The 12,862-nt window shown below is 46.2% G+C and overlaps 1 non-coding gene and 1 pseudogene across 1 annotated transcript; both read left to right on the forward strand.

Annotated features, from left to right (window-relative positions):
- Window positions 1-1,811: 1,811 nt before the first annotated feature.
- LOC123450669 lies at window positions 1,812-5,893 on the forward strand (annotated as a pseudogene).
- LOC123451570 lies at window positions 4,678-4,757 on the forward strand. Its single transcript, XR_006632410.1, has one exon. It is a non-coding gene; the product is annotated as a small nucleolar RNA J33 (small nucleolar RNA).
- Window positions 5,894-12,862: the final 6,969 nt, after the last annotated feature.

Consider the following 12,862-nt stretch of genomic DNA (forward strand, 5'->3'; position numbering starts at 1 on the left):
GATACCACGTTGCCGATCTCCTCGGTGACAGGGGGAGGTGTGTTGGGCGAGCCAGTCCCTCTTTCATCCAGATTGACTGGCAAGGAATCTCCCTTCGAAATCTGGTCGGTTGGGAGGTCACGCTGCATGCTACAATACGGCAAATGCGCTTAGTTGTTAGAACCACGACATTTAAAGGAATGGAGTGTTTGGGATTTCATCCTGAGCGTCCTCCGGGGGACCGGTGCTTCATTATTGGACTCCTCCTCTCCGAGTCTGGAATATCTTCAAATAGGGTCATGGGGCCCTATGTTGCTTCTTCGGAGCAACTAGAGCTAGATCTCCCTCGATGTCTTCATACACCATCCTCTACCTCACATGGGAGGTGTCGGTCACCTCCCCCTCATCATCTACTTCCTCTCCCTAAAGGTTGGAGGGAGCCAGTGTCTCTTTGCACCTAGTGTCCAGCGGACCTTTGGACCGAAGACCGTCGCGGATATTCTTATTCCCCTTCTTCTAAAGCCCCTTCTCCCTAGGAGTCGTGTAAGGCTTCTCGACCAACATGGCTGCTAGTAGGGGCGTCATGTTGTCTTCGGAAAGGTGTGCCGGACAGTTCATCTGCTCAGACTTTTTTAGCCACGCATGCGAGAATGGGAGAAGGAATGATTGAGTACATTGTTAGAAGGAAAGGGTAATAACTAAGGATGTGATAAAAATCTTACGGGACCAGAATGGTTAAGAATGGAAAAACCTATGTCCTCCTCCTCTGTGGGCCAAGCCTTCTACGGCTTGAAAAGCGCCTTCCACAACTTCTTGTGGGTAATGCGGAAAAAGTTCCGCACTATACATGTTTCTTGGACCGGATCTTACGAATTATGATCTCACATCGGGATGGACCGATGTTGGCAGGGGAGAAGGCGGCGGTGCAACATTACCTAAATTAAATTGGTAAGCTCGATCTTCTTCTCCAATAAATTGCAGATCCCCTTTGTGACCTCCTTCACCTCCGCGGCCTCCCCCAATCTAGGGCCTTTTCCATCGAGGACACAAGGAGGGTGGGAGGGCCGGATCTAAATGTTGGTGAAGTTGCCTCACCTATGTTGTGCGGCTCCGTGATGTGGAACCACTCTTTCTGCCATGCCTTAACAGTATCTATGAATGTTCCCTTTGGCCATTTGGCCCCAACAAGATTGCTGATAATCGCCCCTCCACAGTCAGCCTGCTCGCCATTGACGACCTTGGGCTTGACATTGAGAATCTTCAGCCATAGGGTGAAGTGGGATTCGATCCGGAAAAATGTCTCGCTGACTATAATGAAGGTAGAGAGGTGGATAATGGAGTTCGGAGGGAGATTATGGAAGTCAAGACCATAGTAGAACATGAGGCCCCGAACAAAGGGGTGGATGGGAAAACCTAAACCCCGAAGAAAATGAGGAATAAAGATCTGCCATCTGTCATGATGGTTCAACCTCTTCCAGTTCCCACTCCTCGTACGAACCTACCAACTCCCCCTCGTCCCTCGATCGATTCCCCCATCGATCGTTTCCCCCATGATTTTAATCCGTAGAAGAAAACCGATGAAAACCGCTGCTCGGTCAACCCCTAGCTACAGGCCCGCACGGCCGCACCCCCACTCCCTTTGCCTTCCTCCCGAGAGCAACCTCCTTCTGCCCCGCCGCCGCCTACCTCCGTTGATCCATGCGGCCATGGCGGGCCAAAGTTGTTGGAGACGCGGACCATATGCATCACAAAATCACCCGAAGTCTACAGCAGCGATGACGCGCACAGCCACCAAACGACCACCCCCCGTGCCGCCGTCGGCCAGCGAACCCTACAACATCCTGCTAAGCCACGACCTCCATGCCGAGCACCCGGCCCTCCTCCGCCTCCCCGAGGTGCGGGCCGCCGCCGCCGCCCTCTGTTTCCTCGAGGTGCGGGCCGCTGCCGCCGCGCTCCGGGCGGTGGATGGCCTCCGCCCGCCGCCCGACTCTCCGTTGCGCACTAGCGAGGACCTGATGGACTCGCTCGGTGCCTTCTTCGGGTTCCAGAGGGACAACGTGTGGAACCACCGTGAGCACTTGCTGCTCCTGCTGGCCAACGTGCAAATGCGGGTCTCCTCCTCCTCCGCGGGCTCGCCAGGCGCGCACGACCCTCGAGTCGCGCGCTCCCTCCGCGAGAAGCTCCTCGGAAACTACACCTCGTGGTGCAGCTTCGTCGGCCGCCCGCCCAACATCTCCGCTAACGATGCCGACACTACCCGCGCCGACCTGCTTTTAACGGGGCTCAGCCTCCTCGTGTGGGGCGAGGCTGCCAATCTACGCTTCCTGCCGGAGTGCCTCTGCTACATCTACCACCACATGGCGCTGGAGCTGCATCGAATCCTCAAGGGCAGCGCCACCAGCCCCGCCTTGCCGGCGCGCTGGCGCGGCGGCAACGCTTTCCTCACCCGCGTCATCATGCCCGTTTACAACGTCATCCGCGCGGAGGCCGATTCCAGCCACAACGAGTACTTCTGGCGAGGCGACGTGTTCGACCGCCTGGGATGGCCCATGGACCAGGCGCGCTCGCAGCACTTCTTCCGCACGCCGCCGGACACAGGCCGCAGCCGCGTCTGCAAGACGGGATTCGTCGAGGTCCGGACATTCTGGAACATTTACCAGAGCTTCGACATGCTATGGGTGATGCTGGTGCTCTACCTGCACGCCGCGGTGATCGTGGCATGGGATGAGCATGCTGCGACATGGCCGTGGCAAAGTCTCAGGGCGCACCGTGGGGTGCAGGTGCACATGTTTTCCGTTTTCATCACCTGGGCCGGGCTCAACTTCCTGCAGACGCTGCTGGAGATTGGCACTCAGTTTCGCCGTGCCACCGGCTCCGGGGATAGGGACAGCCGAGTGCTTGCCGTGCGCATGGTGCTGAAGGCCATTGTGACAGCAGGGTGGGTCCTCGTATTTTCCCTGCTGTACAAGGGAATCTAGAATCAGAGGGACAGTGAACAGAGCTAATCGCCGGCGACCCATGCACGAATCATGAGGTTTCTGTATGCGGTCATGGCTGTGTTTGTGCTCCCAGCGCTCCTTTCCATGTTTCTCTTCATTTTCCCCTACGTGTGGTGTGCATTGGAGAAGATAAGCTGGAAAACCTCTTACGCTCTCAGCTGGTGGTTCCACAGCCGCGTCTATGTTGGCCGTGGGCTATGGCAGACCAACTCCTTCGACAGTGTGAAATACTCGGCCTTCTGGATACTTGTGCTTGCTGTCAAGTTCCCCTTCACTTATTTCCTCTAGATCAGGCCACTTGTGACACCCACCAAAGAGATATACAGCCTGAGCACGGCCGCATATGTTTGGCACGAGCTGTTTACCCACAAGAATCCATTTGTTGTGCTCTTATTGTGGTTACCCATGGTTCTGATCTACCTCATGGACATACAGATCTGGTATGTCATCTTCTCTTCTCTGACGGGCGCATGGATGGGGCTTTTCATGCACATGGGGGAGATCAGGGACATGAACCAACTGCGGCTTCGGTTTCAGTTCTTTGCAAGTGCCATGTCATTTAACATTATGCCGGAGGAGCAACATGAGAATGAACCCAACAACTTTCTCGGTAGGCTTCGGAGTTTCGTGCGTCGGTTGCGGCTATGATATGGGCTGTTCTTATACCGATCCATCTCCCTTGAGTCAAATAAGGTGGAGGAGAGACGGTTTGGGCTTATTTGGAACGAGATAATCGCCAAGTCCCGGGAAGTGGACATCGTAAGCGATCTTGAGGTGGAGCTTCTTCAGCTGCTACCTGCGCAACTAAATGTGCGTGTAATCCGGTGGTTGTGCTTCTTGCTATCCAACGAGTTGTCCCTTGCACTTGCACAGGCAAAGGAATTCAAAGGAGGATCTGATCGCAGGCTGTGGAGGAAGATCCGCAAGAACGATTATCGCTGTTGTGCGGTTATTGAGGTATATGACACCACAAAGCACTTGCTGCCAGAGATCATCGAGGACGGAACCGAGGATCATGGCATCGTGACATAGTTGTTCCATGTATTCGATGGATCCATGGGAAGGGAGAGGTTCACGGCCAAGTATAACATGTCGGTGCTCCAAGATGTCCATGCCGAGCTCGTAGCTTTATTCAGCCTGCTGCTCAAGCCCAACAATGATATGTACGAGATTGTCAATGTGCTTCAGACTCTCTACGATGTTGCGGTTCGTGACTTCCAGGTCGAGAAAAGGAGCAGTGAGCGGCCTACCAAAGTTCTTTTTCTGGAAAATATCCTGCTGCCCGCTGCTGCTGAGGAGGGGAATGACACCTTCTATAGGAAGGTGCGCCGGATGCACACCATCCTTACCTCAAGGGACCATATGATCCATGTTCCAAAGAACCTTGGAGCTCGCCAAAGGATTGCCTTCTTCAGCAACTCATTGTTCATGGACATGCCACGAGCAACCAAGGTAGACAGGATGATGGCCTTTAGTGTCCTGACACCATACTATGATGAAGAGGTCCTGTACACCAGAGACCAGCTCTATAAGGAGAATGAAGATGGCATCTCGTTATTATACTATCTGCAGCAGATTTACCCCGATGAGTGGAACTTCTTTGTAGAGTGCATGAAGCGTGAGGGGATGTACAGCGAGGAGCAGAGGTTAAGACATCTCCGGCAGTGGGTCTCGTACAGGGGACAAACGCTATCCCGCACCGTGTGGGGGATGATGTATTACTATGAAGCTCTCAAGATGCTCACTTTTCTTGAATCCGCATCTGAACAGCAACAGAGGCCAACGATCTCCGAATCCGCGTGTGAATATCCTACATTGATTACTCGATCGAAGAAGAATTGTTCAACACCAGATCTGACTTCTACTTCCTCTAGCAGCGCATCTTCTTCACGTGCACCAGCAGCACTGAGCAGAGCAAGCAGTGGTGCTGGTGTGAGCTCCTTGTTTCAAGGTAGCGATTATCGGACCGACTCCCTTATGAAATACAATTATGTGGTTGCATGCCAGCTTTATGGTCGGCAGAAAGCTAGAAATGACCCCCGTGCTGTTGAGATACTGGAGCTGATGAAGAAGTACGAGGCACTGCGTGTCGCTTATGTTGATGAAAAATGCTCGGACATTGCAGGTGCAAGTGAAACAGAGTACTTCTCCGTCCTTCTGAAGTACGACCAACTGGTCCACAGGGAGGTTGAGATTTATCGGGTTAAGCTTCCTGGACCGATGAAGCTTGGTGAAGGTAAACCGGAGAACCCGAACCATGTGCTCATCTTCACAAGGGCGATGCGGTTTAGACCATCGACATGAACCAAGAAAACTACTTTGAAGAAGCTCTCAAGATGAGAAACCCACTCAAGGAGTTCAATCCTTACCGCCCGTCAACTTGCAAGCCAAATATCCTTGGAGTTCGGGAGCATGTGTTCACCGGTTCTGTCTCTTCCTTGGCCTGGTTTATGTCTGCCCAAGAAACATGCTTCGTCACTCTGAGTCAGTGTATCCTTGCCAACCTACTCAAGGTTAGGATGCATTATGGCCACCCCTATGTGTTTGATCGTCTTTGGTTCTTGGGCCGAGGTGGTATTAGTAAAGCATCCAAGGTGATCAACATCAGCGAGGATATATTTGCTGGATTCAAATGTGCTCTCTGTCGAGGCAACGTGACACACCGTGAATAAATCCAGGTTGGTAAAGGAAGGGATGTGGGGCTCAAAGTTGTTGGAGATGCGCGTCGTGGAGGATCTTCCGTCATTGCACCGCCCATCACGCCACCCATCGCGTCTTTGTTCCATCATAGCCGGTCGTCTTCATATGACTCCTCCATGAGCTCGACGCTCAACCCCACATGCCCCAACCTCCGCTCCATCCCACACGACACCGGCCGTCGGGTCGACCGTCTGCCCCCGCGCTTCGCCGCCTGAACCCTATCCCCGCCCCGCCGTGCTGTAGGAACCCTATCCCCACCCCATCGTGCCGCACTGTGCCCCACAAGAAGCTGAGGGATGGAGAAGGGGCCGCCGGAGTCATCGTCACTCGACTTTGCTCACTACGGCAAGCCTGCGTCTCTCCAGTATGTTTTCTTGCCCATCTTCCTCCCGTCGTCACCAGTTAGTTGCAAAACAGCTGTAAGACCTCAATTCTTTTCCACGTCTCTGCGTACTAGACCATCAAATTTTTGTTGTCCTGTTGCTGCGGACCTTGTGGACATCTTTGAGGTGCTTTTACCTCAGCTTCTTGTACCCAGACCTCAGACCCCTTCAACAAGGAGGCAGCAAGAATGCATATCTACTCCAAAATGGCGCATATTTGTGCGTGCATCACGGGCTTCGAGCGTGGGGATTGTCCTAGGTAGTAATCCGATCATATCCCTCAATATTTTTTTGGAACTTACAGATGTATTTTGAATATTTTGTGAAACCGGATCCATGTGCACACATCCACGACAGCGGAGGGTACGAAGAACCCACCGGCATTCAGGCAGCTCGTGCATGGCCTCAAGGGGATCCAACGAGACTACTTGCCTCGTCCATGGTTTGTGTGACCTTGATTCCCCTAATATGTTTAAATCTACGCTAGAGCTAGGATGTCCCCAAATCCCCTTGCTCTTGTGGTCCACAACTTCCAATAAAGTTTTCCATGAATTTTGGAAAGCGCGTTGTAGGGATACTAATTTTATTACGGAGTGTTGTAGTGCAGAATGCGCTCACATTATGGGGGTTTTGTTGACTACTTACTTGCACATATCAATTATCTAAAACTTAGTTATTCATTTGCATGAACGCAATGAGTTTTTCTAAGAAATTAGGGAGCATTCATCATTCCAAATTTGTTGGGCTCAATGACTATTTATTGGTATATGGACTAAGTAATGACTTCATTAGTTTTGTTATCTTCAATATTGACAGCTTGCCTGAAGTTTCTTAGCCCAAACTTGAAATTTCGTGAAGGCTTCGGACTTGATGTTCTGGTTATTGGAGCATATATACATGTGATTGCAATGACTTGTGACAAAGTAGGTCTGCTATGTCGCTTTTCAGGATCAGGTCACAAAATCAACACAATAAGTTGGAAGAAAACTAGCAGCAATATAATGGTATGTGTCCATGTAATCTGCAAGCATCTATGGTACGAAAGTAGTGTTAAAGGTTATGACCTTTCTCTATTAATTTCTCTTGCGTACCTGTTTTGACAACACAACAGATGGTGCAAAAGGATATGGGCCATGTGTACAATCACCTATGGTGAGCTATCTGGCCTAGACTATTTTTATTTTCAATTTTCAATTATAGTGATAAATATGTAGCTTTCCTGTGATGTTGTAATTATTGTATTGCATTTTTTTAGTGAGATCGAGTATTTGTTATTAAAAATTTGTACTCTTTCTTGATTCACTTTGGTCAATTTCTCTATTCAACGTTTTTGTGTTCTAGAGAACACAACACTATTGAAAAAATTGAATCGCTAAATTAGTGTTGTTCCCCATGAAATTGGTTATGTTGAATTTGCTAGAAGCATAGGTTTATAGAGGCGTGGGATCTGCGGGTAGGCGCCATGCGACAACGTAGGTGGAGAAGGTCGGTGTCGTGGGCTCGTGGACCTCGTGGGAGACGGGCTCATGTCCAACATGGTGGCATTCTGGCGCACATGGTGGCTGCGCTGGAGGAGAACGGTGGCGGTGGCGCCACCAGGCTTGAGGGTGTCGGCAGGGAGGTGGCTCAGAGGGAGCTTCAGTCTCACTAGACGCTTCATATGAACATGCTGATTAGTTTAGACAATTTATTTTTTGCACACGGCTAAGATTTCCGATAGTTCTTAAAGAATCTAAATCCATGTTCTTATTTGATTTGAGGCAGCAAAATTGGTTTCAATGCTTGTGCTGCTATACAGTGAAAAAAGAAAGGGATGACCACTACTGGAATAAGGCTCACTGCCGACGCCGTGGTCTGGTACGCCGACGTTCGCGATCCCGAAGGTGCTATGCCGACAGTGTCCGTCGATACACCCCTACGCCGACGCCATATGGCCCTACGCCGATGGGCATCAACCGTCGGCATAGCCACTCATTCCGGTAGTCGATATGATTGTAGTTTGGAGTTTGGAATCGTGCACATGCTTGGATCGGACAAAGAGTAAGTAAAGATACACTAACTCATCAACTGGAATGTGATATCAATTGCTTTACTTTGTTGTGAAGATGACCTTTTTGGGGGAGGCATTGTCACACTGCTATGGTGGTTCTCTTGAGTGAGATGGAAGACCTCAATGCGAATAAGCTTCTACGGTTATGGGTTGGTAAGCTTGTGATTCCCCGCAGTTGATTCTTTGCTAGCTTTTAAACCTTAATGGCATGAACTTCATTCCGATGCCTTTTTCTGCTTCTTCTAATTTTGTATGGCCAACTATGATTCCCAAGTATGTGCCTACGTAAATTATTCCAAACATTATTTCCCCATCTTGCATGAGCTTTGGGTGCAGCTTACCATTTTCTGTATCGGGTACACATTTTTTGTTAACTAATATCACATGATTAGAAATTCTTATTATGATGTCTTTGTGAACTTATTTGAAATGATAAATCAATAAAGAATTTTTGTGTTTACCTTGCCAAAGTTACTTGGCTGCATTTACTTTTTGCTTCTCTCATGCCATTTTTCATTTTTATTTTTCATGTTATCAATGAATTTCATACCAGGTGTATTCCTCTTAGATCTATGGTTGAAAGATTAGCTTGGTTTTCGTACAAGTTGGATGAGCAACTATCAAACCATGAACATAAATATTTACATAAGCTATTCTAGAATAGGATAAGAAGACCCTCAAGGATCTAAAAAGTAAAATACTAACCTGCACGCAATCATTAAATGTACGGAACTTTGAATATATTTTTTTCTGAACTTTGAATGGAAGTTCAACGCTAGAAATAGCACACGACAAAAATTTTTTTGCATTGAAGCTTTGTACCTTCTTAACATGTCTATATCTAAAAAAGACGTGGGTGTGTGGGTGCTTCATTTTTCTAGGAAACTACCATGCGACTTGGGTTAGCCTGAACGATATTTCGCGGGCGATTATTATGCTAGACTTTGACACAAAGAAACATGTGATGAGTGTGTGGGTGCATGATTTTCTTTATATATATGAATGGTTTTGTGTTTCTGATATGAATATGTTGGTTTCCCATGTCAACATACTTAAATTATATATTTATTTTCATGCCCAGCCTAAATAGATCATGTTTCCCTGTGGTGTAGTTGTGTAGGGAATCACCATGATTCCGTCACGACCATCTTGTGGGATGGCAATCACGCTTGTTTTTGGACTGTTATTAGATTCAGGAATACTATGAACACTCTGGCTCCCGATCTCTTTGCCACCATCAGAAGTGCACTCACTCCAGGACACCTTGTTGCAAAAATGTTATTATAGGATATAACAAACATCAACTAATGCGAGTTGTTGCTGAGGGGAGATGATACTCTGCTTTGCATGTGTATGAATTAACGAAGCTTCTCCTTTGACAAGATGGAGAGCTTCCCATGTGCAGAACAATTGTGGACGCATATTGGGCACCTTTAAAACAAGAATGTCCGGCAGGTCTTCAGATGCAAGTGTAGATGTGATCTTCAGATGAATCAAGAATGAATACAGTAGTAGAAGATAATATTCGATGAACCAGTGGATCGAATGGGCCTAATGTACATGGTCAAGAATAAATGCAAACATTTGGTTTTTGTTTCTACATTTTACTAGCTTCTGACATATTTATCTTTATCTTTTGGATCCTATAAGTGACGTGTATACCATATTCTTTTACTTTCTATTAGTAGAAAAATATATGTTTCAAACATAATACCTATTCGATTAATGGGTAAATCCTTCATTGATGTCTGATTTTTTCATACCAAAAAGATTCAATACCCGATATAAAAAATTTGCAGGCTCATGACTAAAGCAAATAGTTATAGGAATGCACAAGACAGTCCTATTTACTACTCCCTCCGTCCCAGAATTATTGTCTTAACTTTGTTTAGAAATGGATGTATCTAAATACTAAAACTTGACTAGATACATTCATATCTAAACAAATCTAAGACAAGAATTTTGGGACGGAGGGAGTATTAATTTGGGTACTAGAAGTATGCCTTAAAGGAACATTTCCTTTCAAGAAAACACGATACATGATACTATCCAAAATAACTTTGGTGATCATGATGACACAAGCAACATCACAATGAAATAGCAGGATAAACATTTATAACTTTGGTCATCATGATGACACAAGCAACATCACGATGAAATAGCAGCACAAACATTTATTCCCGTGGAAACGCACGGGCACTTGACTAGTATATATAGATATATATAAATAGAGAGAGAGAGAGATAAAGATAGAGAAAAGGAAAGATATAAAGTTTCGCTGGAGTGACTGCAATCTATGCTGCATGTACGTGTTGGGATACGCGCATGTGTGTGTGAGGAAGAGAGAGAGAACCTTATCTACAAGCAAGTTCAGATCTGATGCAAAACAAAGAGTTCAGATAGCAACCACCCGAGCTAGTGTTCATAGCAAATCCATGTCCTATATATATATATATATATATATTAAACTATTCGTCACCCTGGGTGATGAATAGTCATTTTTCACCCCCTCTATTTTACCATCAATGCACCATATTTTTATGTACTATAATTTTTTTCTTACTTCTTTCCTAAAAATAGAACATAACAAAATTTTAAATCATCCTAAAACAAATTTTATGCTATATAAAGTTACGAACGTAAAACATAATCTAAAATACATATAAAATGCACTTTTTCTAGTCTTCTCACATATATTTTTGTTTTCTTATGTCAAATTTTACATAATGAATCAATATACATGTAGCTATTTGTATACAAAACAAAATTTATTTATGAAACAATCGTAAGATTATCTCGGGTGAAGAATAACTCATTCTAGACCCTGACTGATGAATAGTATTATGATTGTTTCATAATTAAATTATGTCATAGAATAGTTATTCTTCACCCCCTCTATTTTAACATCAAACATTCCATAAATTTTATCTTATTTTATACGTAAAAAGTGACCGTAAAAAAATATAATGAATGTAAAAGTATTTTATGTCCCATAAAGTTACGACCATACGAAAATAGTGCAAAAAATACAATCAACTCAATTTTTCTACTATTGTGACCTATATTTTTTATTTTATTTTGTCAAATTTTATGTAGTAATTCAATATAAATGTAACTATTGACATTTCAAACGTAATTTATTTGTAAATTGATCGTAAAATTATCTTGGGTGAAGAATAAACTATTCTACACCCTGGGTGATGAATAGATTTCTATGTATGTATATATATATGTATGTATGTATGTATATATATATATATTTTGAGGAAACACGGTCATCGGAAGTCGAACTATCATCGTTTAAAGGAAGAGGAGAACTCGCCTCACAAGCTAAAGACTGTAGGAAGCAGCCATAGGTTCAAGGTTTCGACATTGGAGGGCAGTTCGGGGGCTACTGAGGGAGTCCAAGACTAAGGGGGTCCTCGGGACATTTATCTTTCTTGATGGGCCGGATACTGGACCATTCGATCATCATGGGTTGTTTTGAAATCAAGATGGACCCTCCCGAAGACTTGGCGTACAATCTAAGGCGATGTAGTGATGAGCATATTCCTTTCTCATTGTAACCGACTTTGTGTAACCCTAGCCTCCCTGGTATCTACATAAGCCAAGGGGCCATTGTCTGTAAGATAGGTTAAGCTCATTACAATTAGGGTTTTAGACCACAATAGTCGATCTCGAGGTAGAACAACCATTGTACTCCGTACTACTTCATCAATAACAACAAGAGCAGGACGTAAGGTTATACCTCCATCAAGAGGGCCCGAACCTGGGTAAACATCGTCTCCTTCATCCCTTGTGACCCATTGGCCCAAGAGCAATGGTTAGGACCCCCTACTTGACATCAGCCGATGTTGACATCGACAAGAAGCAATTAGTAGATGAAACATAATAGTGGGTACAGTCCTACAAGAACAAGAGCTAGATCCTACAATTTATACTAATTCATTACCTAATCTATCTTAGACATAATGTACCTAATCTAGTGGTGGTGGGAGATAACCCTACCTATTAAGGGGAGGGGTTGACACATAACTAACCGTAGATTGGGCGTCCACCCTGTTGTGTCCTCAACTTTGAGTGCATCTCCGTCATCTCCGCCGGTACACTTGCCGTCGACGAGCTCGACGCACCCGAATCGCCGCCGCTAGTTGCCTATCCCATTATCAACAAAGAGAAACAACGTTCAACCTAGGTAGGGATGTCACCACGTGATTATGAAAGAGAAGAGGGTATTTTGTGCAAAAAAACAACCCCACACACGCCACATGTGCGCCTCACGTGACTCTCAAAAAAAGAAAACCGAGCGGCAGGCCACTCCAAATTGCTAGTGTGACCTAGATGCACATGGAATGCAAGTTCTATGACAGGTTTTCTGGTTTATGTGTAGTGTGACTTAACTGCACGCGCGAGTCAAGTTCTCTGACTACCAGTGTCTTTGGCTCTAAAATAAGAGTTGGCAGCCCGCATTTCATGGTTTATTTTCGTCTCTCCTTTTTTTGCCTCCAGTCCCACCTCCACGTAACGATTTCCTCCCGCACGTACCGGTCACCCCTCGCTGCGAAAAAACCATCACCGCCCCCTCGCACACGAAAAATACAAGCGAACCTATAGCGAGGCATCCCTCGATCGAATCAAAGCCCCCCCCCCCCCACACACACACGAAAATAGAGCGAATATGTAACAAGGCATTCCTAGATCGCATGAAAATGACGACATAACCTTGCCCCAGCTTCCATCGCGGGTCCTTA

Source organism: Hordeum vulgare, chromosome 4H (assembly GCF_904849725.1).
Source record: "Hordeum vulgare subsp. vulgare chromosome 4H, MorexV3_pseudomolecules_assembly, whole genome shotgun sequence".
Classification (NCBI taxonomy): domain Eukaryota; kingdom Viridiplantae; phylum Streptophyta; class Magnoliopsida; order Poales; family Poaceae; genus Hordeum; species Hordeum vulgare.